A 27,692-nucleotide genomic window follows, 5' to 3' on the forward strand; every position below is an offset into this window, starting at 1 on the left:
GGACTGCCAGCACCTATGAGTTGATGTTGAATGATGATGATGTTTTCTGTGCTCTTCTCTTTTCTCTCTGACTTTGGTTTGTTACCATTAACAGGTCATCCATCAGCCGCTATCCTTGGTGCATCCAACATATCTCAGAAATCAATGTATAGTCTGCTGATTTCTCCATTCCTGCAGATGTTTGGCATATATCATCACTAGTGATGCCCAGGCATTCCCTAATCCTGACACATTGTGCAGTGATTGATACCAGTACATGTGCAGGAGCGGAGGGACACACTTTCTATCTCCTGCACCCCTGTTTAACAATCAGCCACCTCTTAATCCCAACGCTGGCATTTATTAATCAGGCTGCTGTTTTTCTGCACATCAGGGGTCTTACCTAATTACTGGAAAGTAATTAGAGCATAGCAGGCAAGAAGATTCTCTCCCTAGCAATAGGATGAGCTTAAATGCTGCAGTACTTACCCTGTAAAGTATAAAATATACCATGCAGCTGCTGCCCTCGGAGACTGTGTTCTTGGCCTGTCAGGTCATTCATATGAAGAATTACAATCAATCCCATCACAAAGGCTGCAGTTTATATATAACTATTGTACGTCACACATAGTGCTTCACTCTATAGACTGCCATCAGCTAGCATGACCCTATAGAAGCCAACAAAGCGATTAGATGGAAAAGCAGCATATGTCAAGGGTGAAAAACTCTTATCATTGCTTTCTGTAAGATATATAGATATGGAGATTTTGCTGCTAGTGCAATTATGTTTTGCATATAGAGGGCAGTATTATAGTAGTTATATTCTTGTACATAGGAGCAGTATTATAGTAGTTATATTCTTGTACATAGGGGCAGTATTATAGTAGTTATATTCCTGTACATAGGGGCAGTATTATAGTAATTATATTCCTGTACATAGGAGCAGTATTATAGTAGTTATATTCTTGGACATAGGAGCAGTATTATGGTAATTATATTCGTGTACATAGGAGCAGTATTATCATAGTTATATTCTTGTACATAGGAGCAGTATAATAGTAGTTACACTACTGTTCTAAATTTTGGGATCACCCAGACAATTTTGTGTTTTCCATGAAAACTCATACTTTTATTAATTAAATGAGTTGCCAAATGAATTGAAAATCTAGTCCAGACATTGGCAAGGTTCGAAAAAAAGATTTTTATTTGAAATAATAATTTTCTCCTTCAAACGTTGCTTTCATCAAATAATGCTCCCTTTGCAGCAATTCCAGCATTGCAGACCTTTGGCATTCTAGCAGTTAATTTGCTGAGGTAATCTGGAGAAATTTCACCCCATGCTTCCAGAAGCGCCTCCCACAAGTTGATTTGGCTTGATGGGCACTTTTTGCGTACTATACAATCAAGCTGCTCCCACAACAGCTCAATGGAGGTGAGATCTGGTGACTGCGCTGGCCACTCCATTACAGATAGAATACCAGCTGCCTGCTTCTTCCCTAAATAGTTCTTGCATAATTTGGGGGTGTGCATTGGGTCATTGTCCTGCAGGATGAAATTTGCTCCAATCAAGCTTTGTCCACAGGGTATGGCATGGCATTGCAAATTGGGGTGATAGCCTTCCATATTCAATATCCCTTTTACCTTGTACAAATCTCCCACTTTACCAGCACCAAAGCAACCCCAGACCATCACATTACCTCCACCATGCTTGGAAGATGGCGTCAGACACTCTTGCAGCATCTTTGCAGTTGTTCTGCGTCTCACAAATGTTCTTCTGTGTGATCCAAACACCTCAAACTTGGATTTGTCTGTCCATAACACTTTTTTCCAATCTTCCTCTGTCCAATATCTGTGTTCTTTTGTCCATATTAATCTTTTCCTTTTATTAGCCAGTCTCAGATATGGCTTTTTCTTTGCCACTCTGCCCTGAAGGCCAGCATCCCAGAGTCGCCTCTTCACTGGAGACGTTGACACTGGCGTTTTGCGCTTACAATTTAATGAAGCTGCCAGTTGAGGACCTGTGAGGCATCGATTTCTCAAACTACAGACTCTAATGTACTTGTCTTGTTGCTCAATTGTGCAGCGGGGCCTCCCACTTCTCTTTCTACTCTGGTTTGAGCCTGTTTGTGCTCTCCTCTGAAGGGAGTAGTACACACCGTTGTAGGAAATCTTCAGTTTCTTGGCAATTTCTTGCATGGAATAGCCTTCATTTCTAAGAACAAGAATAGACTGTCGAGTTTCACATGAAAGTTCTTTTTTTCTGGCCGTTTTGAGAGTTTAATTAAACCAACAAATGTAATGCTCCAGATTCTCAACTAGCTCAAAGGAAGGTCAGGTTTACAGGGTTCTCTAATCAGCCAAACTGTTTTCATCTGTGCTAACATACTTGCACAAGGGTTTTCAAGGGTATTCTAACCATCCATTAGCCTTCTTACATAGTTAGCAAACACAAAGTACCATAAGAACACTGGAGTTATGGTTATTGGAAATTGTCCTCTATACACCTATGAAGATATTGCATTACAAACCAGATGTTTGCAGCTCGAATAGTCATTTACCACATTAACAATGTAAAGAGTGTATTTCTGAATCATTTAATGTTAGCTTCATTGGAAAAAACTGTTCTTTTCTTTCAAAAATAAGGAAATTTCGAAGTTACCCTAACCTTTACACGGTAATGCATATTCTTGTACATAGGGGCTGTATTATAGCAGTTATATTCTTGTACATAGGAGCAGTATTATAGTAGTTAAATTCTTGTACATAAAGAGCAGTATTATAGTAGGTATATTCTTGTCTATAGGAGCAGTATTATAGTAAGGCTATGTGTCCACCGGGCATATTGGCAGCGCTTTAATGCATCGGATACCCAGCTCTGCCCAAAGCACTGCCCCCTTTTGTACACGCGGTGATTCCGCATGTGTTCATTGAACACATGCGGAATCACCGCATCCAGGGCCGGCTCCAGGTTTTTGAGGGCCCCGGGTGAAAGAGTCTCAGTGGGCCCCCCCTTTAACACATACCACGATTCATGATCACATATAACACAGCCATGTAGTATATAACAGCCATGTAGTATATAACACAGCCCATGTAGTATATAACACAGCCCATGTAGTATATAACACAGCCCATGTAGCATATAACACAGCCATGTAGTATATAACAGCCCACGTAGCATATAACACAGCCACATAGCATATAACACAGCCATGTAGTATATAACAGCCCACGTAGCATATAACACAGCCACATAGCATATAACACAGCCATGTAGTATATAACAGCCCACGTAGCATATAACACAGCCATGTAGTATATAGCACAGCCCACGTAGCATATAACAGCCCATATAGTATATAGCACAGCCACATATTATATAACACAGCCCACGTAGTATATAGAACAGCCATGTAGTATATAGCACAGCCCACATAGCATATAACAGCCCATATAGTATATAGCACAGCCACATAGTATATAACACGGTCCACGTAGTATATAGAACAGCCATGTAGTATATAGCACAGCCCACGTAGCATATAACAGCCCATATAGTATATAGCACAGCCACATATTATATAACACAGCCCACGTAGTATATAGAACAGCCATGTAGTATATAGCACAGCCCATGTAGCATATAACAGCCCACATAGTATATAACATGGCCCACGTAGTATATAGAACAGCCATGTAGTATATAGCACAGCCCACGTAGCATATAACAGCCCACGTAGTATATACATGGCCCATATAGTATATAGAACAGCCATGTAGTATATAGCACAGACATGTAGTATACAGCACAGCCCCCCTCCCCCCAAGAATGGCCCCATAGTGCAGTACTCACCGTTATAGTTAAAAAAACCCCCACACTCCTCACCTCTCAACGTGCCCGCGCCGCGCTGCTCCCTGCTCCGGTCTCAGCGGCTGCCGCTGCACTGCCTGTCACACAGCGAGTGCGCGATGACGTCATCGCGCACCCACAGTGTCAGAGGCAGAGCGGGGATTGATGGGAGAGGGAGCGTCAGGTGACGCTCTCTCCTCCATCATTTGCTTTGAACTTTACTGGCAGACACCGGTATAGTTCAATGCAGCGGGGGAGTCGACGCTGGTGGCAGGCGGGCCCCCCTGCCTCACAGGGGCCCCATAGCGGCTGCGTGATGTGCCGCTAGCTGAGGGCCCCTGGGGAAGCGGGGGCCCTAGGCACTGGCAGCTGCCTGCCCCTAATGCCGGCCCTGAATGGGCCCCCCTGTCTCGCCAGGGCCCCGGCGCTTGCCCGGGTACGCCGGGTGCTGACGCTGGCCCTGACCACATCCTATACATAGACTGTGTTATTTATCTTGCGGAGACTGAGCATCTCCACAAGATAAATAGCCTTGCTGCAGTCTATAAAGACGCGTAGCATGTCCGGTTATGCAGGTCTGTTTGTATTCATAGTGGAGATGGGATTTCATAAAATCCCATCCACTATACTGTAACATCTGGACGCTGCGGAATGGACGCTGCAGCTGTACGCAGTGTCCAATCCACAGCAAAATCTCAAGCAATACACCCCGTGGAAACATACCCTGATTATATACGTGTACATAGGAGCAGCATTATAGTAGTTATATTCTTGTACATAGGGGGCAGTATTATAGTAGCTATATTCTTGTACATACGGATAATATTATAGTAGTTATATTCTTGTACACAGGGGGCAGTACTATAGTAGTTATATTCTTGTACACAAGGGGCAGTATTATAGTAGTTATATTCTTGTATATAGGGGCAGTATTATAGTAGTTATATTCTTGTACATAGGGGGCAGTATTATAGTAGTTATATTCTTGTACATACGGGTAGTATTATAGTAGTTATATTCTTGTACACAGGGGGCAGTATTATAGTAGTTATATTCTTGTACACAGGGGGCAGTATTATAGTAGTTACTAGATGGTGGCCCGATTCTAATGTATCGGGTATTCTAGAATACACTGCGTGCAGAATTATTAGGCAAGTTGTATTTTAGAGGATTATTTTTATTATTGATCAACAACCATGTTCTCAATCAACCCAAAAGACTCATAAATATCAAAGCTTAATATTTTTGGAAGTTGTAGTGGTTTTTTTTAGATTTGGCTATCTTAGGAGGATATCTGTTTGTGCAGGTAACTATTACTGTGTAGAATTATTAGGCAACTTAATAAAAGAATATAAGCAATACAACCACCCAGAAAGTCTACTCTGAATGTCTCTGACTCAAAATATCAAACAAATACAGCAAAGTCAGCCCTTTAAATCCTAGTTAAAACTTAGCATTTATTAATACACCTAAAATAAAAATATAAATAGACATTGTGTACATAAAGTGCTCGTGATTAACAGTGCACTAGATAAAAAATGGCACAATCTCACCCAAATTGTTAGCTGGCCCTCGGAATTCTGCTCCATATACCATGAGACCAGATGATGGGGAGAAAGGACATCAAGACCAAACAAACGACATAGGGGGGAGTGGGGAACACGGGGGCCTCTTTACCATCCAGTACCCAAGTGTGAGTCTATTTTTCGGTGCCCCTGGTAAATATAGCCACCCTGAAAAGAGAGACCATTTTTTCTTATACACAGGATCTCGGCATACAGAGAGGTCATACCCTGCCACTGCAGGTGACTTCGTCCGTTTTTCTTTAGCCCGGATAAACTTCCCCTGATGAACCCCCCAAACGGGTGGGGAAACGCGTAGGGAAGACACACACTTTTTTTCAGGGTGGCTATATTTACCAGGGGCACCGAAAAATAGACTCACACTTGGGTACTGCCCTTGTAAGGGCGGGAGCTAATTGCAGAGGGCACGACAGGGTAAAGAGGCCCCCGTGTTCCCCACTCCCCCCTATGTCGTTTGTTTGGTCTTGATGTCCTTTCTCCCCATCATCTGGTCTCATGGTATATGGAGCAGAATTCCGAGGGCCAGCTAACAATTTGGGTGAGATTGTGCCATTTTTTATCTAGTGCACTGTTAATCACGAGCACTTTATGTACACAATTTCTATTTATATTTTTATTTTAGGTGTATTATTAAATGCTAAGTTTTAACTGCAACTTAATAAAAAACAAATATATTAACATCTCACTTGTTTATTTTCACCAGGTAAACCAATATAACTGCACAAAATTTAGAAAAAAACATTTCTGACATGCAAAAACAAACCCCCAAAAAATGAGTGACCAATATAGCCACTTTTCTTTATGATGACACTCAACAGCCTTCCATCCATACATTCTGTCAGTTGCTTGATCTGTTTACGACCAACATTGCGTGCAGCAGCCACCACAGCCTCCCAGACACTGTTCCGAGAGGTGTACTGTTTTCCCTCCCTGTAGATCTCACATTTTATGACGGACCACAGGTTCTCTATGGGGTTCAGATCAGGTGAACAAGGGGGCCATGTCATTTTTTTTTCTTCTTTGAGACCTTTACTGGCCAGCCATGCTGTGGAGTAGTTGGAGGCATGTGATGGAGCATTGTCCTGCATGAAAATCATGTTTTTCTTGAATGATACCGACTTCCTGTACCACTGCTTGAAGAAGTTGTCTTCCAGAAACTGGCAGTAGGTCTGGGAGTTGATCTTCACTCCATCCTCAACCTGAAATGGTCCAACAAGTTCATCTTTGATGATACCAGCTCATACCAGTACCCCACCTCCACCTTGCTGGCGTCTGAGACGGAGCGGAGCTCTCTGCCCTTTATTGATCAAGCCTCTGGCCCATCCATCTGGCCCATCAAGAGTCACTCTCATTTCATCAGTCAATAAAACCTTTGAAAAGTCAGTCTTAAGATATTTCTTAACCCAGTCTTGACGTTTTATCTTATGTTTCTTGTTCAAAGGTGGTCGTTTTTCAGCCTTCCTTACCTTGGCCATGTCCCTGAGTATCGCACACCTTGTGCTTTTTGTTACTCCAGTAACGTTGCAGCTCTGAAATATGGCAAAACTGGTGGCACATGGCATCTTGGCAGCTTCACGCTTGATTTTCCTCAATTCATGGGCAGTTATTTTGCACCTTTTTTGCCCAACACGCTTCTTGTGACCCTGTTGGCTATTTGCCACGAAACGCTTGATTGTTCGGTGACCACGCTTCAAAAGTTTGGCAATTTCAAGACTGCTGCATCCCTCTGCAAGACATCTCACAATTTTGGACTTTTCAGAGCCCGTCAAATGTCTCTTCTGACCCATTTTGCCAAAGGAAAGGAAGTTGCCTAATAATTAAGCACACCTTATATAGGGTGTTGATGTCATTAGACATCACCCCTCCTCATTACAGAGATGCAAATCACCTGATTTACTTAATTGGTAGTTGGCTCTCAAGCCTGAACAGCATGGAGTAGGACAACATGTATAAAAAGTATCATGTGATCAAAAATACAACTTGCCTAATAATTCTGCACGCAGTGTATGTATGTACTGTATGTATATATATAGCAGCCACGTAGCATATAGCAGAGGCCACGTAGCACAGACAGCCACGTAGTATATAGCACAGCCATGTAGTATATAGGAGCCACGTAGTATATAACACAGCCCACATAGTATATAACACAGCCCACGCAGTATATAACACAGCCCACGCAGTATATAACACTGCCCACGCAGTATATAACACTGCCCACGCAGTATATAACACTGCCCACGTAGTATATAACACTGCCCACGTAGTATATAACACTGCCCATGTAGTATATAACACTGCCACGTAGTGTATAACACTGCCACATAGTATATAACACTGCCCACATAGTATATAACACTGCCCACATAGTATATAACACTGCCCACATAGTATATAACACTGCCATGTAGTATATAACACTGCCACGTAGTATATAACACTGCCACATAGTATATAACACAGCCCACGTAGTATATAACACTGCCCACGTAGTATATAACACTGCCCACATAGTATATAACACTGTCATGTAGTATATAACACAGCCCACGCAGTATATAACACTGCCAACGTAGTATATAACACTGTCCACGTAGTATATAACACTGCCCACGTAATATATAACACTGCCCACGTAGTATATAACACTGCCCACGTAGTATATAACACTGCCCACGTAGTATATAACACTGCCCACGTAGTATATAACACTTCCCACGCAGTATATAACACAGCCCACGTAGTATATAACACTGCCCACGTAGTATATAACACTGCCCACATAGTATATAACACTGTCATGTAGTATATAACACAGCCCACGCAGTATATAACACTGCCAACGTAGTATATAACACTGTCCACGTAGTATATAACACTGTCCACGTAGTATATAACACTGCCCACGTAGTATATAACACTGCCCACGTAGTATATAACACTGCCCACGTAGTATATAACACTTCCCACGCAGTATATAACACAGCCCACGTAGTATATAACACTGCCCACGTAGTATATAACACTGCCCACATAGTATATAACACTGTCATGTAGTATATAACACAGCCCACGCAGTATATAACACTGCCAACGTAGTATATAACACTGTCCACGTAGTATATAACACTGTCCACGTAGTATATAACACTGCCCACGTAGTATATAACACTGCCCACGTAGTATATAACACTGCCCACGCCATATACAGCACTGCCCAAGTAGTATATAACACTGCCACGTAGAATATAACACTGCCCACGTAGTATATAACACTGCCAGGCAGTATATAACACTGCCACGTAGTATATAACACAGCCCACGTAATATATAGCATCCACGCAGTATATAACACAGCCCACGTAGTATATAACACTGCCCACATAGTATATAACACTGCCCACATAGTATATAACACTGCCATGTAGTATATAACACTGCCACGTAGTATATAACACTGCCACATAGTATATAACACAGCCCACGCAGTATATAACACTGCCCACGTAGTATATAACACTGCCCACGTAGTATATAACACTTCCCACGCAGTATATAACACAGCCCATGTGGTATATAACACAGCCCACGCAGTATATAACACTGCCAACGTAGTATATAACACTGTCCACGTAGTATATAACACTGTCCACGTAGTATATAACACTGCCCACGTAGTATATAACACTGCCCACGTAGTATATAACACTGCCCACGTAGTATATAACACTGCCCACGCCATATACAGCACTGTCCAAGTAGTATATAACACTGCCACGTAGAATATAACACTGCCCACGTAGTATATAACATTGCCAGGTAGTATATAACACTGCCAAGTAGTATATAACACAGCCCACGTAATATATAGCATCCACGCAGTATATAACACAGCCCACGTAGTATATAACACTGCCCACATAGTATATAACACTGCACACGTAGTATATAACACAGCCCACGTGATATATAGCATCCACGCAGTATATAACACAACCCACGTAGTATTTAACATTGCCCACGTAGTATATAAAATTGCCCACGTAGTATATAACACTGCCCACGCAGTTTATAGCACAGGCCACACAGTATATAACACTACCCACGTAGTATATAGCAGCCTCGCAGTATATAACACAGCCCAAGTACTATATAGCACTGTGGGCACCGTATCCCTGTTAAAAAAAGAATGAAAATAAAAAATAGTTATATACTCACCCTCCGGCATCCAGTGAAGCTGTCCCTATGCGCGCGATGCGGCCACCAGCCTCCGTTCCCAGCGAAGCATTGCGAAATCACCCAGATGACTTAGCGGTCTCGCGAGACAGCTACGTCATCAACTCGCGAGACCACAATGCATGGCCTGGAGCATCGCGATAAGCGGGAAAGGCGCCGGAAGGTGAGTATATAATGATTTATTTTTCTTATTTTTAACATTAGATCTTTTTACTATTGATGCTGCATAGGCAGCATCAATAGTAAAAAGTTGGTCACACAGGGTTAATAGCGGCATTAACGGATTGCGTTACACCGCGGCATAACATGGTGTAACGCAGCCATTAACCCTGTGTGAGCGCTGACTGGAGGGGAGTATGGAGGGGGCACTGACAGAGAGTAGGAAGGGGCAAATTCGCGGCCCGACTGTGCCCGTCGCTGATTGGTAGCGGCTGGTAGCGACGCGGGATTTTCGTGACAGACAGACAGACAAACAGACGGACGTGCCCCTTAGATGATTATATATATATAGATATTCTTGTACATAGGAGCAGTATTATAGTAGGAAAAGCAGAAGTCCAGCGTGGGTGATGTCCATAAAAAATACCTTTTATTCCATTTTTGTTAAAAGCACATAAATCCAAAGTCCATCTTCATATCCATAGACACAAAAACGGGTGATTCCTACCAGTGACAGTCACAGGCTTAAAGTGCATTAAAATCAAACGCGTTTCAACGGTCTTGCCGCCTTACTCATTGTGATAAAAGTAAAATGAAAGAGGGCTGCCATATAGGACTAGGCCCATTAGGTTACACCCCCTGATCTTGCAGACAACAGAAACAGGGCAACACCTACAGGTAATTAGTGAGTTTAGCCTGAAATTTGCATGTACAAATACTATGCTTAAGGTAGGAGAAAAAAAAACAAAAACAAACACCATATATGCAAGAATTATCATTCATAATAATTCATAAGATCCTGCCGGATATTGATGCCTAGGGGGGCTCTGGACCTAAGTTGATACATCCACCATATCTCTCTGTTGGTTGTGTTTATGGATGAAGTGTTTGAATGATTATGGGTGATTTTATTCACTGCATCAGACAGGGACGTCAGCTCATTGGAGGTCCGCGGGATTGAAAGGGTTAAAGCTCCATTTCGAGGGGGAGATATAAAAAGAAAAATAGCCATGGTGTTTTTTTTGTTTTTTTTTTCTCCTACCTTAAGCATAGTATTTGTACATGCAAATTTCAGGCTAAACTCACTAATTACCTGTAGGTGTTGCCCTGTTTCTGTTGTCTGCAAGATCAGGGGGTGTAACCTAATGGGCCTAGTCCTATATGGCAGCCCTCTTTCGTTTTATTTTTATCACAATGAGTAAGGCGGCAAGACCGTTGAAACGCGTTTGATTTTAATGCACTTTAAGCCTGTGACTGTCACTGGTAGGAATCACCCGTTTTTGTGTCTATGGATATGAAGATGGACTTTGGATTTATGTGCTTTTAACAAAAATGGAATAAAAGGTATTTTTTATGGACATCACCCATGCTGGACTTCTGCTTTTCCTTCGTACTACTTGCAGCACTGCATGATCCGTGCGCTGGGACTGAGAGGAGGTGAGCTGATCTTCATTGCTCTCTCTTTTCCAGTATTATAGTAGTTATATTCTTGTATATAGAGGCAGTATTATAGTAGTTATATTTTCGTACATAGGAGCAGTATTATAGTAGTTATATTCTTGTACATAAAGGGCAGTATTATAGTAGTTATATTCTTGTACATAAAGGGCAGTATTATAGTAGTTATATTCTTGTACATAAAGGGCAGTATTATAGTAGTTATATTCTTGTACATAGGGGGCAGTATTATAGTAGTTATATTCTTGTACATAGGAGCAGTATTATAGTAGTTATATTCTTGTACATAGGAGCAGTATTATAGTAGTTATATTCTTGTACATAGGGGCAGTATTATAGTAGTTATATTCTTGTACATGGGGCAGTATTATAGTAGATATATTCTTGTACACAGGGGGCAGTATTATAGTAGTTATATTCTTGTACATAGGGGCAGTATTATAGTAGTTATATTCTTGTACATGGGGCAGTATTATAGTAGTTATATTCTTGTACATAGGGACAGTATTATAGTAGTTATATTCTTGTACATAGGAGCAGTATTATAGTAGTTATATTCTTGTACATAGGGGCAGTATTATAGCATTTATATTCCTTTACATAAGAGCAGCATTTTTGTACATAAGAGCAGTATAGTAGTTTACTCTTTTTCACGGGAGGATCTGCAGCTGTGATAGTTTAGAAGACATTTTGTGTCTTTCTACTTTATCATATAACCTTACACCACATTATTATTATAGTCTGGAGTTTATGTTCATACAACCGGCACAAGGTTGGATATCAAAATTATGGGCCATATTTACCCTGCTTATAGGCCCGGTTTTGTCAGTCCAAAGTACGGCCACGGTCACACTTGCGTGTGCAATGCGGGAAACTCACGCAAGTCTCTCGCATCAATACCCAGCACTGCCACGGGCAATCGGGACCGGAGCGTTCAGCTGCATGTATTTCTATGTTTCCCGCATTGCACATGCAAGTGTGACCCCGGCCTATGTGTACTTCACCCTTTGGTTGAACATAGTTGTTGTGGATCATTCAGCGAATTTCATATCAGTAACCGATTCTCCCCGTCAGGCGTCAGCTATTGTGGGGTAAGGGTTGACTGCTCTTTTTAGAAGAAACAGATGTTACACTGTGCAAGTTGTATTTTGGAGCTGCGCCAATCTCTGATTGTAGTCAAAAATCCATAACCCATACATTTTCCAAGAACTACAAAAAAAAAGTTGTTGATTTTCTATGAAGACAATTTATAAACCCGACTTCCTTCAGGGATTGTCAGGTACCTTGGAATTTGTAGTTCTCACACTGTAGAACATCTTGTTTAATGCAATGTATTGTAGCTTTGTATCTGGCTACTTTTGTGCCTATATAAATTTTCTTTAACCTAGTGCGCCACCTAGTGGTATTTGACTTTAGTGGATATATTAATTTTACTTCTTAGCACCAACATATTCTGCAGCACTTAACAGATCAGAGGGGACTTGTACCGACAATATTAGACATTAAATGGAACATGTCACCCCCAAAATCGAGGGTGAGGTAACCCCACCGTCATCAGGGGCTTATCTACAGCATTCTGTAATGCTGTAAATAAGCCCCCGATGTATCCTGAAAGATGAGAAAAAGAGGTTAGATTATACTCACCCAGGGGCGGTCCCGGTCCGGTTCGATGGGTGTTGTGGTCCGGTCCAGGCCTCCCATCTTCTTATGATGACGTCCTCTTCTGGTCTTCACGCTGCGGCTCCGGCGCAGGCGTACATTGTCTCCCTGTTGAGGGCAGAGCAAAGTACTGCAGTGCGCAGGCGTCGGGAAAGGTCAGAGAGGCCCAGCGCCTGCGCACTGCAGTACTTTACTGTACCCTCAACAGGGCAGACAAAGTACGCCTGCGCCAGAGCCACAGTGTGAAGACCAGAAGAGGACGTCATCTGATGAAGATAGGAGGTCCCGGACCGCGACACCCATCTGATCGGACTGCCCCTAGGTGAGTATAATCTAACCTCTTTTTGTCATCTTTCAGGATACATCGGGGGTTTATGTAAAGCATTACAGAATGCTGTAGATAAGCCCCTGATGCTGGTGGGCTTAGCTCATCTTCGATTTTGGGGGGTGACAGGTTCCCTTTAAAGTAACACATTCAACAGCTACCAAGAGGATTGAGGCAGGGGCGTAGCTAGGGTTTTGGCTCAGGGGGGGCGAAACTTCTGAGTGGGCCCCTAACCAGGTAACCTTGAATACAGCTGGGTGACGCACCCTAAGGCTGCTGTCACACTATCAGTATTTGTCAGTATTTTTAACATCAGTATTTGTAAGCCAAAACCAGGAGTGGAACAATTAGAGGAAAAGTATAATAGAAACATATGCACCACTTCTGTATTATCACCCACTCCTGGTTTTGGCTTACAAATACGATCTCCTTTCCACTGGCGAGAATCACGTCCGATTCTCACAGGATAAAACCATGCTGTGGCACCAGCAATCCAGAGCGGAGCGTGCAGCTCCACGTGTTGCTGTACCGCCTCATGCTCCGCTCTGGATTGCCGCTGCTACAGCATGGTTTTATCCTGTGAGAATCGGACGTGATTCTCACAAATGGAAAAGAGCCCTACTGATGTAAAATACTGACCAAACACTGATAGTGTGACGCACCCTAATAGTGGAGGAGAACCTCAGCAGATGACCGCGATGTTACTGAAAATAATCTCTATATAAAGACCAATATGGATATTACCGCCATATGGTCAGTGGTAGATACCAGTCCTACAGAACATATAAGAGATCACAGTACAGTTACAGTTAATGACTTACCGCTGACGTCCTTTCTGACGGAATTGTTCATTTTTCCCGTCTTTTCCATCTGGCCCAGACCGACATGACAACTTCTTCCAGCCAGGACTCACCTGCAGAGAATACAACAAAGACACATTTCACTTCTCACATTCCAGCCCCATCACCATCTATTCCCAACCTGCACAAACTCCTCATCCTGCTGATATCCCAATACTGAGCCGCTGCTGCCGTATGTGTCCCTATTACTGCCCGATACCCCAATAATGAGCCGCTGCTGCCGTATGTGACCCTATTACTGCACCTGCTGTGTGGTTCTCTGTACCCTCTAAATTCTGTTTTCTAGGGCACTTGCACACAGTGCCCATATTTTACCCCCTAGAAAGTAATAATGCTCTGTGTGCCCCTTTGATAGTCACAGTAACCTGAGTTCCCCTATAACAATAAGTGACCACTTTACATTTAATAATGTCCCGAGTCTCCCCTTTTACAGCTCCACTATACACAGTAGGATGCCCCCTCACTGTATAGTATTCACCCTCACAGTATACTGACCCCTTAACTGTTAAATGGCTCCATCACTATGATGGCCCCCTAGATAGCCTCCATATAGCATAATACACCAGATAGTCCTCAATATAGTATAATGCACTCCCCATAGGCAGCCTATATAGCGTAATGCATCCTAATGCATAGGCAGCCTCTCTATGGAAGGCTGTAAATCTGTTCCCAATCCCCTCTGCAAAGCATAAAAATGACCTCTCATTATACTCACCAACTGCGCTCACCAAGGCATAGCTGGTCTTGACTTAAGATCGCCATCCTCCATTACTGCTTCATCTGGATGACACATCCTACATCATCCACACAGTGTCACCCATCGCGCTCCTGTGCAGGTGCACTTCTCTCTGGGCTGCTGAGTGCAGAGCTAAGTACTGTAATGCGAATGCGCCAAAGGGTGCTGATGACCTGGAAATAAAGCCGGCGCATGCGCACTACAATACTGTGCTCTGAATTCAGCAGGACAAAGAGAAGTGCACCTGCACAGGAGTGCGATAGAGGACACTGAATGCATGATGTAGAATGCATCTTCCACATGAAGCGGGACAGCGATCACAAGAAGAGGGTAGGCGTCGGATCAAGACTAGAGACGCCCAGACAGCGCTGTCTGTGAGTATTATAACAGCTCTTTTTTGTGCCTTGCATAGAGGATTTGCGACATATAAAGTGCATTCTAGAACACTATGTAAGGGTGTACAGATGCTGGCCAGACCTTATATGGGTACAAATTTAAAAAAACTGACCGTCACATCCAAACATAGACTAAGTGTGAACAGGTGCTGAACCTAGAGTCACCAACTCGTATACAGTCAAATAAATAAGATGCCTTAATGTTCCCTCCTGTGCAGGTGCGAGAGACGGACAGACAGTGGATGACATAGGAGACATCAGCCATGTCAATCAAGGCAGGAGAGACGGTGAATCAGGCCCATAGTGAGCAACTGTTGACTACACAACCCCTATATCCAGGGAGCTGGCTCAGACCCCCTTTCTCTTAACTAGTGCTCTCTGTTATCACCTTCTCATTTCCTGCCATATTGGCCATTTAGATACTTCAGATTACAGAGTATATAGTTTTACAAGGGTACAGGACTAACTTCTAACATAAACATCCCCTAAAATATAAAATTTATTAAGATACTTTTAAAATGTCCAAACAAAAACTCCACCGAAAGCAGCTGTGAAAAAACATGCAAAAAGATAAATATTATTACACTTTGAGTCCGTACCGCAGCCAATGCAATCATTGATCCTGAGTTACTGGTCTAACGTGGCCATCTCGTCCCCATGATCAATGCAATGGCCACTGCCAAAGAGGATCTCCATATTAATGTAACTTAGTGGATATATACCGTATATAGCAAAAACCGCCAGATGGGGCCTGCATGATAGGCAAAACCTATAAAACTGAAAAGCCAAATGAATTCTTGAACTTATATGCCTATCTTTTTATGCTTTGATCTGCCTACATATAGTGTCATTTGTCAAGATACTTGTCAGTCCACATGTCAGTCTTTCATTTTTATCATGTCAGGCAAGAAACTTTCCAAAACCTAGTCTGTGTATATTCACACCACCACCAGATCTGATATATCTTTGTGCTATTGTAAACACATGAAATAAATTCTATGTGCCAAGACACTTATCGATCACGTCAGTTTTCAGTGTCTGTCCTGATTGCAGGATAAACAAGACATACAAGTTTAAGAACCTTCATTGCTTTATATACCTGTATGTATGTATTCAAAGCAACAGATTAGACATAAAAAAAATACTAAATGACATGTGCCACGATACTCATCAGTTCACCTGCTCTGTGCAGTGTGTCCTCTGGTCCTGGCTGCTGCTCCTCGGCTCTCAGGCTCCTCCTAGTCAGTGCAGACAGTGAGCGCAGCTCAGAGGCAGAGTCTCCCTGTGTCCTGGCTGCTGCTGGATCTGATCACTTCTGCAGCACGGAGCTTTGAAGGAGAGCGCGCTCAGCCGGGATTGGGTGAGTGACCTCCCTTCCTCCTCTCCTCCACAGACTGCAGAGCGGTCACATGACTCACTCCCTGCACTCTGATTGGAGGCCTGTCATTCCTTGATTCCTTCTCTGTTGACTCCCTGTGTGTGTGATCACATTTGTACCGTGCATTTAGATACATGCGCAGTCCAAACCCAGGGGAAATAAAAGATAATCCATAACGGAGGCAGGGGCCCCCAACACCGGCCCTGACAGTAGCGTAGCTCCGGGTGGGCCCCCTCCGAGCACAGGGCCCGGGGCGACCGCCCCCTCTGCCCCCCTGGTAGCTACGCTACTGGATTGAGGGCTCTCAGCTACAATCTGAGTCCTTGTATACTGAATGTACGTAGCGAAACAGAAAACACTCTTACATAAGTTGGGATCAGATACTTGGCTCTGCACACGGTATCACACATGATAGTCTTACTCTTAGGCTACTTTCACACTAGCGTTTTTTGCATACGTCGCAATGCGTCGTTTTGGTGAAAAAACGCATCCTGCAAAGTCGTCTGCAGGATGCGTTTTTTCCCCATTGACTAACATTAGCGACGCATTGCGACGTATTGACACACGTCGCAACCGTCGTGCGATGGTTGCGTCGTGTTGTGGCGGACCGCAAAAAACGTTACATGTAACTTTTTTTGTGCCGACGGTCCGCCATTTCCGACCGCGCATGTGCTGCCGGAACTCCGCCCCCACCTCCCCGCACCTCACAATGGGGCAGCGGATGCGCAGATAAACAGCATCCGCTGCTCCCGTTGTGTGGCGCTTGCACAGTATGTCGGTACGTCGGGCCTCCCGACACTAGTGTGAAAGTAGCCTAAGACACACATGTACACAGTATAACAAGCTTAGAATTCCGTATTACTTATGATATATGTAAGTCTAGCAATGGGCAGTATGCTTAGATACTTCAGTTCAGCAAATTGTATCGCATAAATTTGTATTATAACATTAAATCTGGAATATTTGTGGATACCATCTGCGCTGCTGCATAAATAATCATAATAATTATAATAATATTTTTTTTTTATATAGCGCCAACATATTCCGCAGCGCTTTACAACTTATAGAGGGGACTTGTACAGACAATAGACATTACAGCATAACAATAATCACAGTTCAAAATAGATACCAAGAGGAATGAGGGCCCTGCTCGCAAGCTTACAGTCTATAGGATTATCTAAATAAAGATTCAGGTGAGTTGAAGAATGGTGGTTTGTTCTTCCTGAGGAAGAAGTCTTGATTGACACAGATACATAAGGCGGTGTCATGTGAGAGGCTTAGATACACGAGCCAGCATCAGACAGCATAGATACTCTGGCTCAGTGCACATGGCCTCTGCTGAGACTTCGCACTGTGTCCTTCTCTTCTGCGGTAGACTTCATTATTCTGTAGTGATGGTTTCCCGCTGGCTCTGTTAGTCGCTGACAATTTTGTTGATCGCTGTTTCACATTTCCTCCAGTTACAAACTGGTCGGTGAAAAGAGGATTTTCTTGTTCTGCGAAGAAAACCAAAAAATCATTTTCTTAGTCATTTGCTCTTAAGCAATTTTCATCCTGGCCTTCATGGTTCATGAATAAAATTACAATATGTGCAGTAATGGATGGAGCACTGCCGCAGGGAAAGGGTGCTGGCTATAAGTGCCAAGTAGGTTCTATAGAAAACTGGGTGATAGCCCTGAGGGTCACTGTTATGGCTGCTATGGAGGCTGGGAGGAGATGTACAGAAGGATGCACATGTAGCCGTTCACTGTTTGTAGACGTGGAGCCTTGTGTACATGCAATATGCGGCCTATTGTGTCAATACAGAATTAATATTCAATCTCATTCTTAGAAGTGAGAGTAACACACAATAGACCCAGCAATGTGTGAGCTCAGCAGCATCAGTCCGGGTGTCACAACACATAAATGTATTTTATGGGTTGTATGAAGGTCAGAGAGATACAATCCAGATCCAAACATTCCCAGCTGTTACAGTTTATACAAATGTTACTACAGCATGTGATGGTTACACTGCACTGCCCTGTACACAGCTGGGGTAAATTATGTATCGTGTATACACTGGTATAGAACTCCACACAGAAGATACCTAACTTATATGTACAGCTGGTATAACCTGGGCATCTCCTGTATATAGTTATATATGTACAGCTGGTATAACCTGGGCATCTCCTGTATATAGTTATATATGTACAGCTGGTATAACCTGGCATCTCCTGTATATAGTTATATATGTACAGCTGGTGTAACCTGGGCATCTCCTGTATATAGTTATATATGTACAGCTGGTATAACCTGGGCATCTCATGTATATAATTATATATGTAAATATCTTAATGAAGAAAAGGTAGGGAGAGCACTCACCGGTCATCTGTAAAAACTCTTCTTTATTAAACAAATAACATCCAGGCGGAGACGGAGGCCGGGGGAGAGAGGGAGCAGGGGTGGACGACGGCCGTTTCGCGCTAGTCCTGCGCTTCTACGGGACCCGTAGAAGCGCAGGACTAGCGCGAAACGGCCGTCGTCCACCCCTGCTCCCTCTCTCCCCCGGCCTCCGTCTCCGCCTGGATGTTATTTGTTTAATAAAGAAGAGTTTTTACAGATGACCGGTGAGTGCTCTCCCTACCTTTTCTTCATTAAGATATTTTCATATGAACTTTTTTTCGGAGAGGAGCACCCGTGGTCTTATGGTTGATACAGCTTAAGAAATTGCATCTGCGAATTTGGCTACTAGCTGCTGGTGATTTCGTGGAATGGTGACAGTGCTGCTCTTTTTTTGCTTTCTTTGTGTATTCAATAATTATATATGTACAGCTGGTATAACCTGGGCATCTCCAGTATATAATTATATATGTACAGCTGGTATAACCTGGGCATCTCCTGTATATAATTATATATGTACAGCTGGTATAACCTGGGCATCTCCTGTATATAATTATATATGTACAGTTGGTATAACCTGGGCATCTCCTGTATATAATTATATATGTACAGCTGGTATAACCTGGGCATCTCATGTATATAATTATATATGTACAGCTGGTATAACCTGGACATCTCATGTATATAATTATATATGTACAGCTGGTATAACCTGGGCATCTCCAGTATATAATTATATATGTATAGGTGGTATAACCTGGGCATCTCCTGTATATAATTATATATGTACAGCCGGTATAACCTGGGCATCTCCTGTATATAATTATATATGTACAGCTGGTATAACCTGGGTATCATCTATATATATAATTGTCTAAGGGTTTTTCCGTCTGTCTGTCTGTCTGTCTTTCTGTCTGTCTGTCTGTCCTGGAAATCCCACGTCTCTGATTGGTCAAGGCCGCCAGGCCTCGACCAATCAGGTACGGGCACAGCATGGCGACGATGATGTCATAATAGAAATCCCGCGTCTCTGATTGGTCGAGGCCGCCAGGCCTCGACCAATCAGCGACGGGCACAGTATTGACGTAGATGTCATAATGGTTGCCATGGCGACGATGATGTCATAAAGGTTGCCTCGACCAATCAGCGACGGGCACAGTCTGCCGCGAATCACATACTACGGGGACATGCATATTCTAGAATACCCGATGCATTAGAATCGGGCCACAGTCTAGTCTGTATATAATTATATATGTACAGCTGGTGTAACCTGGGTATCTCCTGTATATAATTATATATGTACAGCTGGTATAACCTGGTCATCTCCTGTATATAATTATATATGTACAGCTGGTATAACCTGGGCATCTCATGTATATAATTATATATGTACAGCTGGTATAACCTGGACATCTCATGTATATAATTATATATGTACAGCTGGTATAACCTGGGCATCTCCAGTATATAATTATATATGTATAGGTGGTATAACCTGGGCATCTCCTGTATATAATTATATATGTACAGCCGGTATAACCTGGGCATCTCCTGTATATAATTATATATGTACAGCTGGTATAACCTGGGTATCATCTGTATATAATTATATATGTACAGCTGGTGTAACCTGGGTATCTCCTGTATATAATTATATATGTACAGCTGGTATAACCTGGGCATCTCCAGTATATAATTATATATGTACAGCTGGTATAACCTGGGCATCTCCTGTATATAGTTATATATGTACAGCTGGTGTAACCTGGGCATCTCCTGTATATAATTATATATGTACAGCTGGTGTAACCTGGGCATCTCCTGTATATAATTATATATGTACAGCCGGTATAACCTGGGCATCTCCTGTATATAATTATATATGTACAGCTGGTATAACCTGGGCATCTCCTGTATATAATTATATATGTACAGCCGGTATAACCTGGGCATCTCCTGTATATAATTATATATGTACAGCTGGAATAACCTGGACATCTCCTGTATATAATTATATATGTACAGCTGGTATAACCTGAGCATCTCCTGTATATAATTATATATGTATAGGTGGTATAACCTGGGCATCTCCTGTATATAATTATATATGTACAGCCGGTGTAACCTTTGCATCTCCTGTATATAATTATATATGTACAGGTGGTATAACCTGGGCATCTCCTGTATATAATTATATATGTACAGCTGGTGTAACCTGGGCATCTCCTGTATATAATTATATATGTACAGCCGGTATAACCTGGGCATCTCCTGTATATAATTATATATGTACAGCTGGTATAACCTGGGCATCTCCTGTATATAATTATATATGTACAGCCGGTATAACCTGGGCATCTCCTGTATATAATTATGTATGTACAGCCGGTATAACCTGAGCATCTCCTGTATATAATTATATATGTACAGCTGGTATAACATGGGCATCCTCTGTATATAATTATATATGTACAGCTGGTATAACCTGGGCATCTCCTGTATATAATTATATATGCACAGCTGGCATAACCTGGGCATCTCCTGTATAGAATTATATATGTACAGCTGGTGTAACCTGGGCATCTCCTGTATATAATTATACTGTATATGTACAGCCGCTATAACCTGGGCATCTCCTGTATATAATTATATATGTACAGCCGGTATAACCTGGGCATCTCCTGTATATAATTATATATGTACAGCCGGTATAACCTGGGCATCTCCTGTATATAATTATATATGTACAGCCGCTATAACCTGGGCATCTCCTGTATATAATTATATATGTACAGCCGCTATAACCTGGGCATCTCCTGTATATAATTATATATGTACAGCCGCTATAACCTGGGCATCTCCTGTATATAATTATATATGGACAGCTGGTATAACCTAGGCATCTCCTGTATATAATTATATATGTACAGCTGGTATAACCTGGGCATCTCCTGTGTATAATTATATATGTACAGCTGCCACAACCTGGACGTCTCCTGTATATAATTATATATATATATATATATATATATATATATATATATATATATATATATATATATATATATATATATATACTAGCTGTACTACCCGGCTTCGCCCGGGTTAATGACTGCTGTTAGCAAAATAGAATGTGTTAACAAAAATGTATTCTGCACACAAAAACCACAAAACAAATAGATAGAAATGTAATTATTAAAAGGCAAAAACTAAGCTAATAGAAGCATTTCACAACATATATTAGCTTTGTTATACTGAGAATGTCTTTGTTGCCTATATTAACCAATCAGAGCTCAGGTTAATTAACTGTAGCAAAATAGAAGCTGAGCTGTGATTGGTTGCTATTGGCAGCCTGATAAATCCCCAGCCAACAGGAAGCCCACCCCCTGGCAGTATATATTAGCTCACACATACACATAATAGACTGGTCATGTGACTGACAGCTGCCGTATTTCCTATATGGTACATTTGTTGCTCTTGTAGTTTGTCTGCTTATTAATCAGATTTTTATTTTTGAAGGATAATACCAGACTTGTGTGTGTTTTAGGGCGAGTTTCATGTGTCAAGTTGTGTGTGTTGAGTTGCGTGTGGCGACATGCATGTAGCGACTTTTGTGAGATGAGTTTTGTGTGGCGACATGCGTGTAGCAACATTTTGTGTGTCGAGTTGCATGTGACAGGTTAGTGTAGCAAGTTGTGTGCAGCAAGATTTGTGCATGGCGAGTTTTGCGCGTGGCGAGTTTTATGTGTGGTGCGTTTTGAGTATGTGCAAGTTTTGTGTGAGGCAACTTTTGCATGTGGTGCAACTTTTGTACATGTGGCAATTTTTCTGTGTGTGCAAGTTTTGCATGAGGTGAGTTTTCCATGAGGTGAGTTTTGCACGTGTGGCGAGTTTTGCGTGAGCCTAGTTTTGCATATGGCGAGTTTTGCATGTAGCGAGTTTTGCGCGTTGCGAGTTTTGAGTGGTGACTTTTGTGTTTCGACTTTTATGTGGCGAGGTTGGTGTGTGTGTGGTGAAATGTGTGCTGAGGGTCGTATATGTGTTCAAGCACGTGGTAGTGTGTGGCGCATTTTGTGTTTGTGTTCATATCCCCGTGTGTGGTGAGTATCCCATGTCGGGGCCCCACCTTAGCAACTGTACGGTATATACCCTTTGGCGCCATCGCTCTCATTCTTTAAGTCCTCATTGTTCACATCTGGCAGCTGTCAATTTTCCTCCAACACTTTTCCCTTCACTTTTTCCCCATTATGTAGATAGGGGCAAAATTGTTTGGTGAATTGGAACGCGCGGGGTTAAAATTTCACCTCACAACATAGCCTATGACGCTCTCGGGGTCCAGACGTGTGACTGTGCAAAATTTTGTGGCTGTAGCTGCGACGGTGCAGATGCCAATCCCGGACATACACACATACATACATACACACATTCAGCTTTATATATTAGATATACCTGTATGTAATCTCCTGTATATAGTATATACCTGTGTGTCATCTCGCCTATATATAGTATATATCTGTGTGTCATCTCCTCCTGTATATAGTATATACCTGTATGTCATCTCCTCCTATACATAGCATATACCTGTATGTCATCTCCTCCTGTATATACTATATACCTGTAGGTAATCTGCTCCTGTATATAGTATATACCTGTGTGTCATCTCCTCCTGTATATAGTATATACCTGTATGTCATCTCGTCCTGTATGTAGTATGTACCTGTATGTCATCTCCTCCTCTATATAGTATATACCTGTGTGTCATCTCTCCTGTATATAGTATATATCTGTGTGTCATCTCCTCCTGTATATAGTATATACCTGTGTGTCATCTCCCCTGTAAATAGTATATACCTGTGTGTCATCTCCTCCTGTATATAGTATATATCTGTATGTCATCTCCTCCTGTATTAGACCTCGTTCACACGTTATTTGGTCAGTATTTTTACCTCAGTATTTGTAAGCTAAAATGGCAGCCTGATAAATCCCCAGCCAACAGTAAGCCCACCCCCTGGCAGTATATATTAGCTCACACATACACATAATAGACTGGTCATGTGACTGACAGCTGCCGGATTCCTATATGGTACATTTGTTGCTCTTGTAGTTTGTCTGCTTATTAATCAGATTTTTATTTTTGAAGGATAATACCAGACTTGTGTGTGTTTTAGGGCGAGTTTCGTGTGTCAAGTTGTGTGTGTTGAGTTGCGTGTGGCGACATGCATGTAGGGACTTTTGTGAGATGAGTTTTGTGTGGCGACATGCGTGTAGCAACTTTTTGTGTGTCGAGTTGCATGTGACAGGTTAGCGTTGTGTGCAGCAAGTTTTGCGCATGGCGAGTTTTGCGCGTGGCGAGTTTTATGTGTGGTGCCTTTTGAGTATGTGCAAGTTTTGTGTGAGGCAACTTTTGCATGTGTTGCAACTTTTGTGCATGTGGCAATTTTTCTGCGTGTGGCAATTTTTCTGCGTGTGCAAGTTTTGCGTGTGGCGAGTTTTCCATGAGGTGAGTTTTGCACGTGTGGCGAGTTTTGCATGTAGAGAGTTTTGCGCGTGGCGAGTTTTGAGCGGCGACTTTTGTGTTTCTACTTTTATGTGGCGAGGTTGGTGTATGTGTGGTGAAATGTGCGCTGAGGGTGGTATATGTGTTCGAGCACGTGGTAGTATGTGGCGCATTTTGTGTGTGTGTTCATATCCCCGTGGTGGTGTGGTGATTATCCCATGTTGGGGCCCCACCTTAGCAACTGTACAGTATATACTCTTTGGCGCCATCGCTGTCATTCTTTAAGTCCCCCTTGTTCACATCTGGCAGCTGTTAATTTGCCTCCAACACTTTTCCTTTCATTTTTTCCCCATTATGTAGATAGGGGCAAAATTGTTTGGTGAATTGGAAAGCGCGGGGTTAAAATTTCACCTCACAACATAGCTTTGATGCTCTCAGGGTCCAGACGTGTGACTGTGCAAAATTTTGTGCCTGTAGCTGCGACGCCTCCAACACTTTTCCTTTCACTTTTTCCCCATTATGTCGATAGGGGCAAAATTGTTTGGTGAATTGGAAAGCGCGGGGTTAAAATTTCACCTCACAACATAGCCTATGACGCTCTCGGGGTCCAGACGTGTGACTGTGCAAAATTTTGTGGCTGTAGCTGCGACGGTTCAGATGCCAATCCCGGACATACATACATACATACATACATACACACACACACACATTCAGCTTTATATATTAGACTAGCTGTACTACCCGGCTTCGCCCGGGTTAATGACTGCTGTTAGCAAAATAGAATGTGTTAACAAAAATTTATTCTGCACACAAAAACCACAAAACAAATAGATAGAAATGTAATTATTAAAAGGCCAAAACTAAGCAAATAGAAGCATTTCACAACATATATTAGCTTTGTTATACTGAGAATGTCTTTGTTGCCTATATTAACCAATCAGAGCTCAGGTTAATTAACTGTAGCAAAATAGAAGCTGAGCTGTGATTGGTTGCTATTGGCAGCCTGATAAATCCCCAGCCAACAGGAAGCCCTCCCCCCTGGCAGTATATATTAGCTCACACATACACATAATAGACAGGTCATGTGACTGACAGCTGCCGTATTTCCTATATGGTACATTTGTTGCTCTTGTAGTTTGCTTATTAATCAGATTTTTATTTTTGAAGGACAATACCAGACTTGTGTGTGTTTTAGGGCGAGTTTTATGTGTCAAGTTGTGTGTGTTGAGTTGCGTGTGGCGACATGCATGTAGCGACTTTTGTGAGATGAGTTTTGTGTGGCGACATGCGTGTAGCAACATTTTGTGTGTTGAGTTGCATGTGACAGGTTAGTGTAGCAAGTTGTGTGCAGCAAGATTTGTGCATGGCGAGTTTTGCGCGTGGCGAGTTTTATGTGTGGTGCATTTTGAGTATGTGCAAGTTTTGTGTGAGGCAACTTTTGCATGTGGTGCAACTTTTGTACATGTGGCAATTTTTCTGTGTGTGCAAGTTTTGCATGAGGTGAGTTTTCCATGAGGTGAGTTTTGCACGTGTGGCGAGTTTTGCGTGAGCCTAGTTTTGCATATGGCGAGTTTTGCATGTAGCGAGTTTTGAGTGGTGACTTTTGTGTTTCGACTTTTATGTGGCGAGGTTGGTGTGTGTGTGTGGTGAAATGTGTGCTGAGGGTGGTATATGTGTTCAAGCACGTGGTAGTGTGTGGCGCATTTTGTGTTTGTGTTCATATCCCCGTGTGTGGTGAGTATCCCATGTCGGGGCCCCACCTTAGCAACTGTACGGTATATACTCTTTGTCGCCATCGCTCTCATTCTTTAAGTCCTCATTGTTCACATCTGGCAGCTGTCAATTTTCCTCCAACACTTTTCCCTTCACTTTTTCCCCAATATGTAGATAGGAGCAAAATTGTTTGGTGAATTGGAACGCGCGGGGTTAAAATTTCACCTCACAACATAGCCTATGACGCTCTCGGGGTCCAGACGTGTGACTGTGCAAAATTTTGTGGCTGTAGCTGCGACGGTACAGATGCCAATCCCGGACATACACACATACATACATACACACATTCAGCTTTATATATTAGATATACCTGTATGTAATCTCCTGTATATAGTATATACCTGTGTGTCATCTCACCTATATATAGTATATATCTGTGTGTCATCTCCTGTATATAGTATATACCTGTATGTCATCTCCTCCTATACATAGCATATACCTGTGTCATCTCCTCCTGTATATACTATATACCTGTAGGTAATCTGCTCCTGTATATAGTATATACCTGTGTGTCATCTCCTCCTGTATATAGTATATACCTGTATGTCATCTCCTCCTGTATGTAGTATGTACCTGTATGTCATCTCCTCCTCTATATAGTATATACCTGTGTGTCATCTCTCCTGTATATAGTATATATCTGTGTGTCATCTCCTCCTGTATATAGTATATACCTGTGTGTCATCTCCCCTGTAAATAGTATATACCTGTGTGTCATCTCCTGTATATAGTATATAGCTGTATGTCATCTCCTCCTGTATTAGCCCTCGTTCACACGTTATTTGGTCAGTATTTTTACCTCAGTATTTGTAAGCTAAAATGGCAGCCTGATAAATCCCCAGCCAACAGTAAGCCCACCCCCTGGCAGTATATATTAGCTCACACATACACATAATAGACTGGTCATGTGACTGACAGCTGCCGGATTCCTATATGGTACATTTGTTGCTCTTGTAGTTTGTCTGCTTATTAATCAGATTTTTATTTTTGAAGGATACCAGACTTGTGTGTGTTTTAGGGCGAGTTTCGTGTGTCAAGTTGTGTGTGTTGAGTTGCGTGTGGCGACATGCATGTAGGGACTTTTGTGAGATGAGTTTTGTGTGGCGACATGCGTGTAGCAACTTTTTGTGTGTCGAGTTGCATGTGACAGGTTAGTGTAGCAAGTTGTGTGCAGCAAGTTTTGCGCATGGCGAGTTTTGCGCGTGGCGAGTTTTATGTGTGGTGCCTTTTGAGTATGTGCAAGTTTTGTGTGAGGCAACTTTTGCATGTGTTGCAACTTTTGTGCATGTGGCAATTTTTCTGCGTGTGGCAATTTTTCTGCGTGTGCAAGTTTTGCGTGTGGCGAGTTTTGCACGTGTGGCGAGTTTTGCATGTGGAGAGTTTTGCGCGTGGCGAGTTTTGAGCGGCGACTTTTGTGTTTCTACT

Source organism: Ranitomeya variabilis, chromosome 1 (genome assembly GCF_051348905.1).
Source record: "Ranitomeya variabilis isolate aRanVar5 chromosome 1, aRanVar5.hap1, whole genome shotgun sequence".
Lineage (NCBI taxonomy): Eukaryota > Metazoa > Chordata > Amphibia > Anura > Dendrobatidae > Ranitomeya > Ranitomeya variabilis.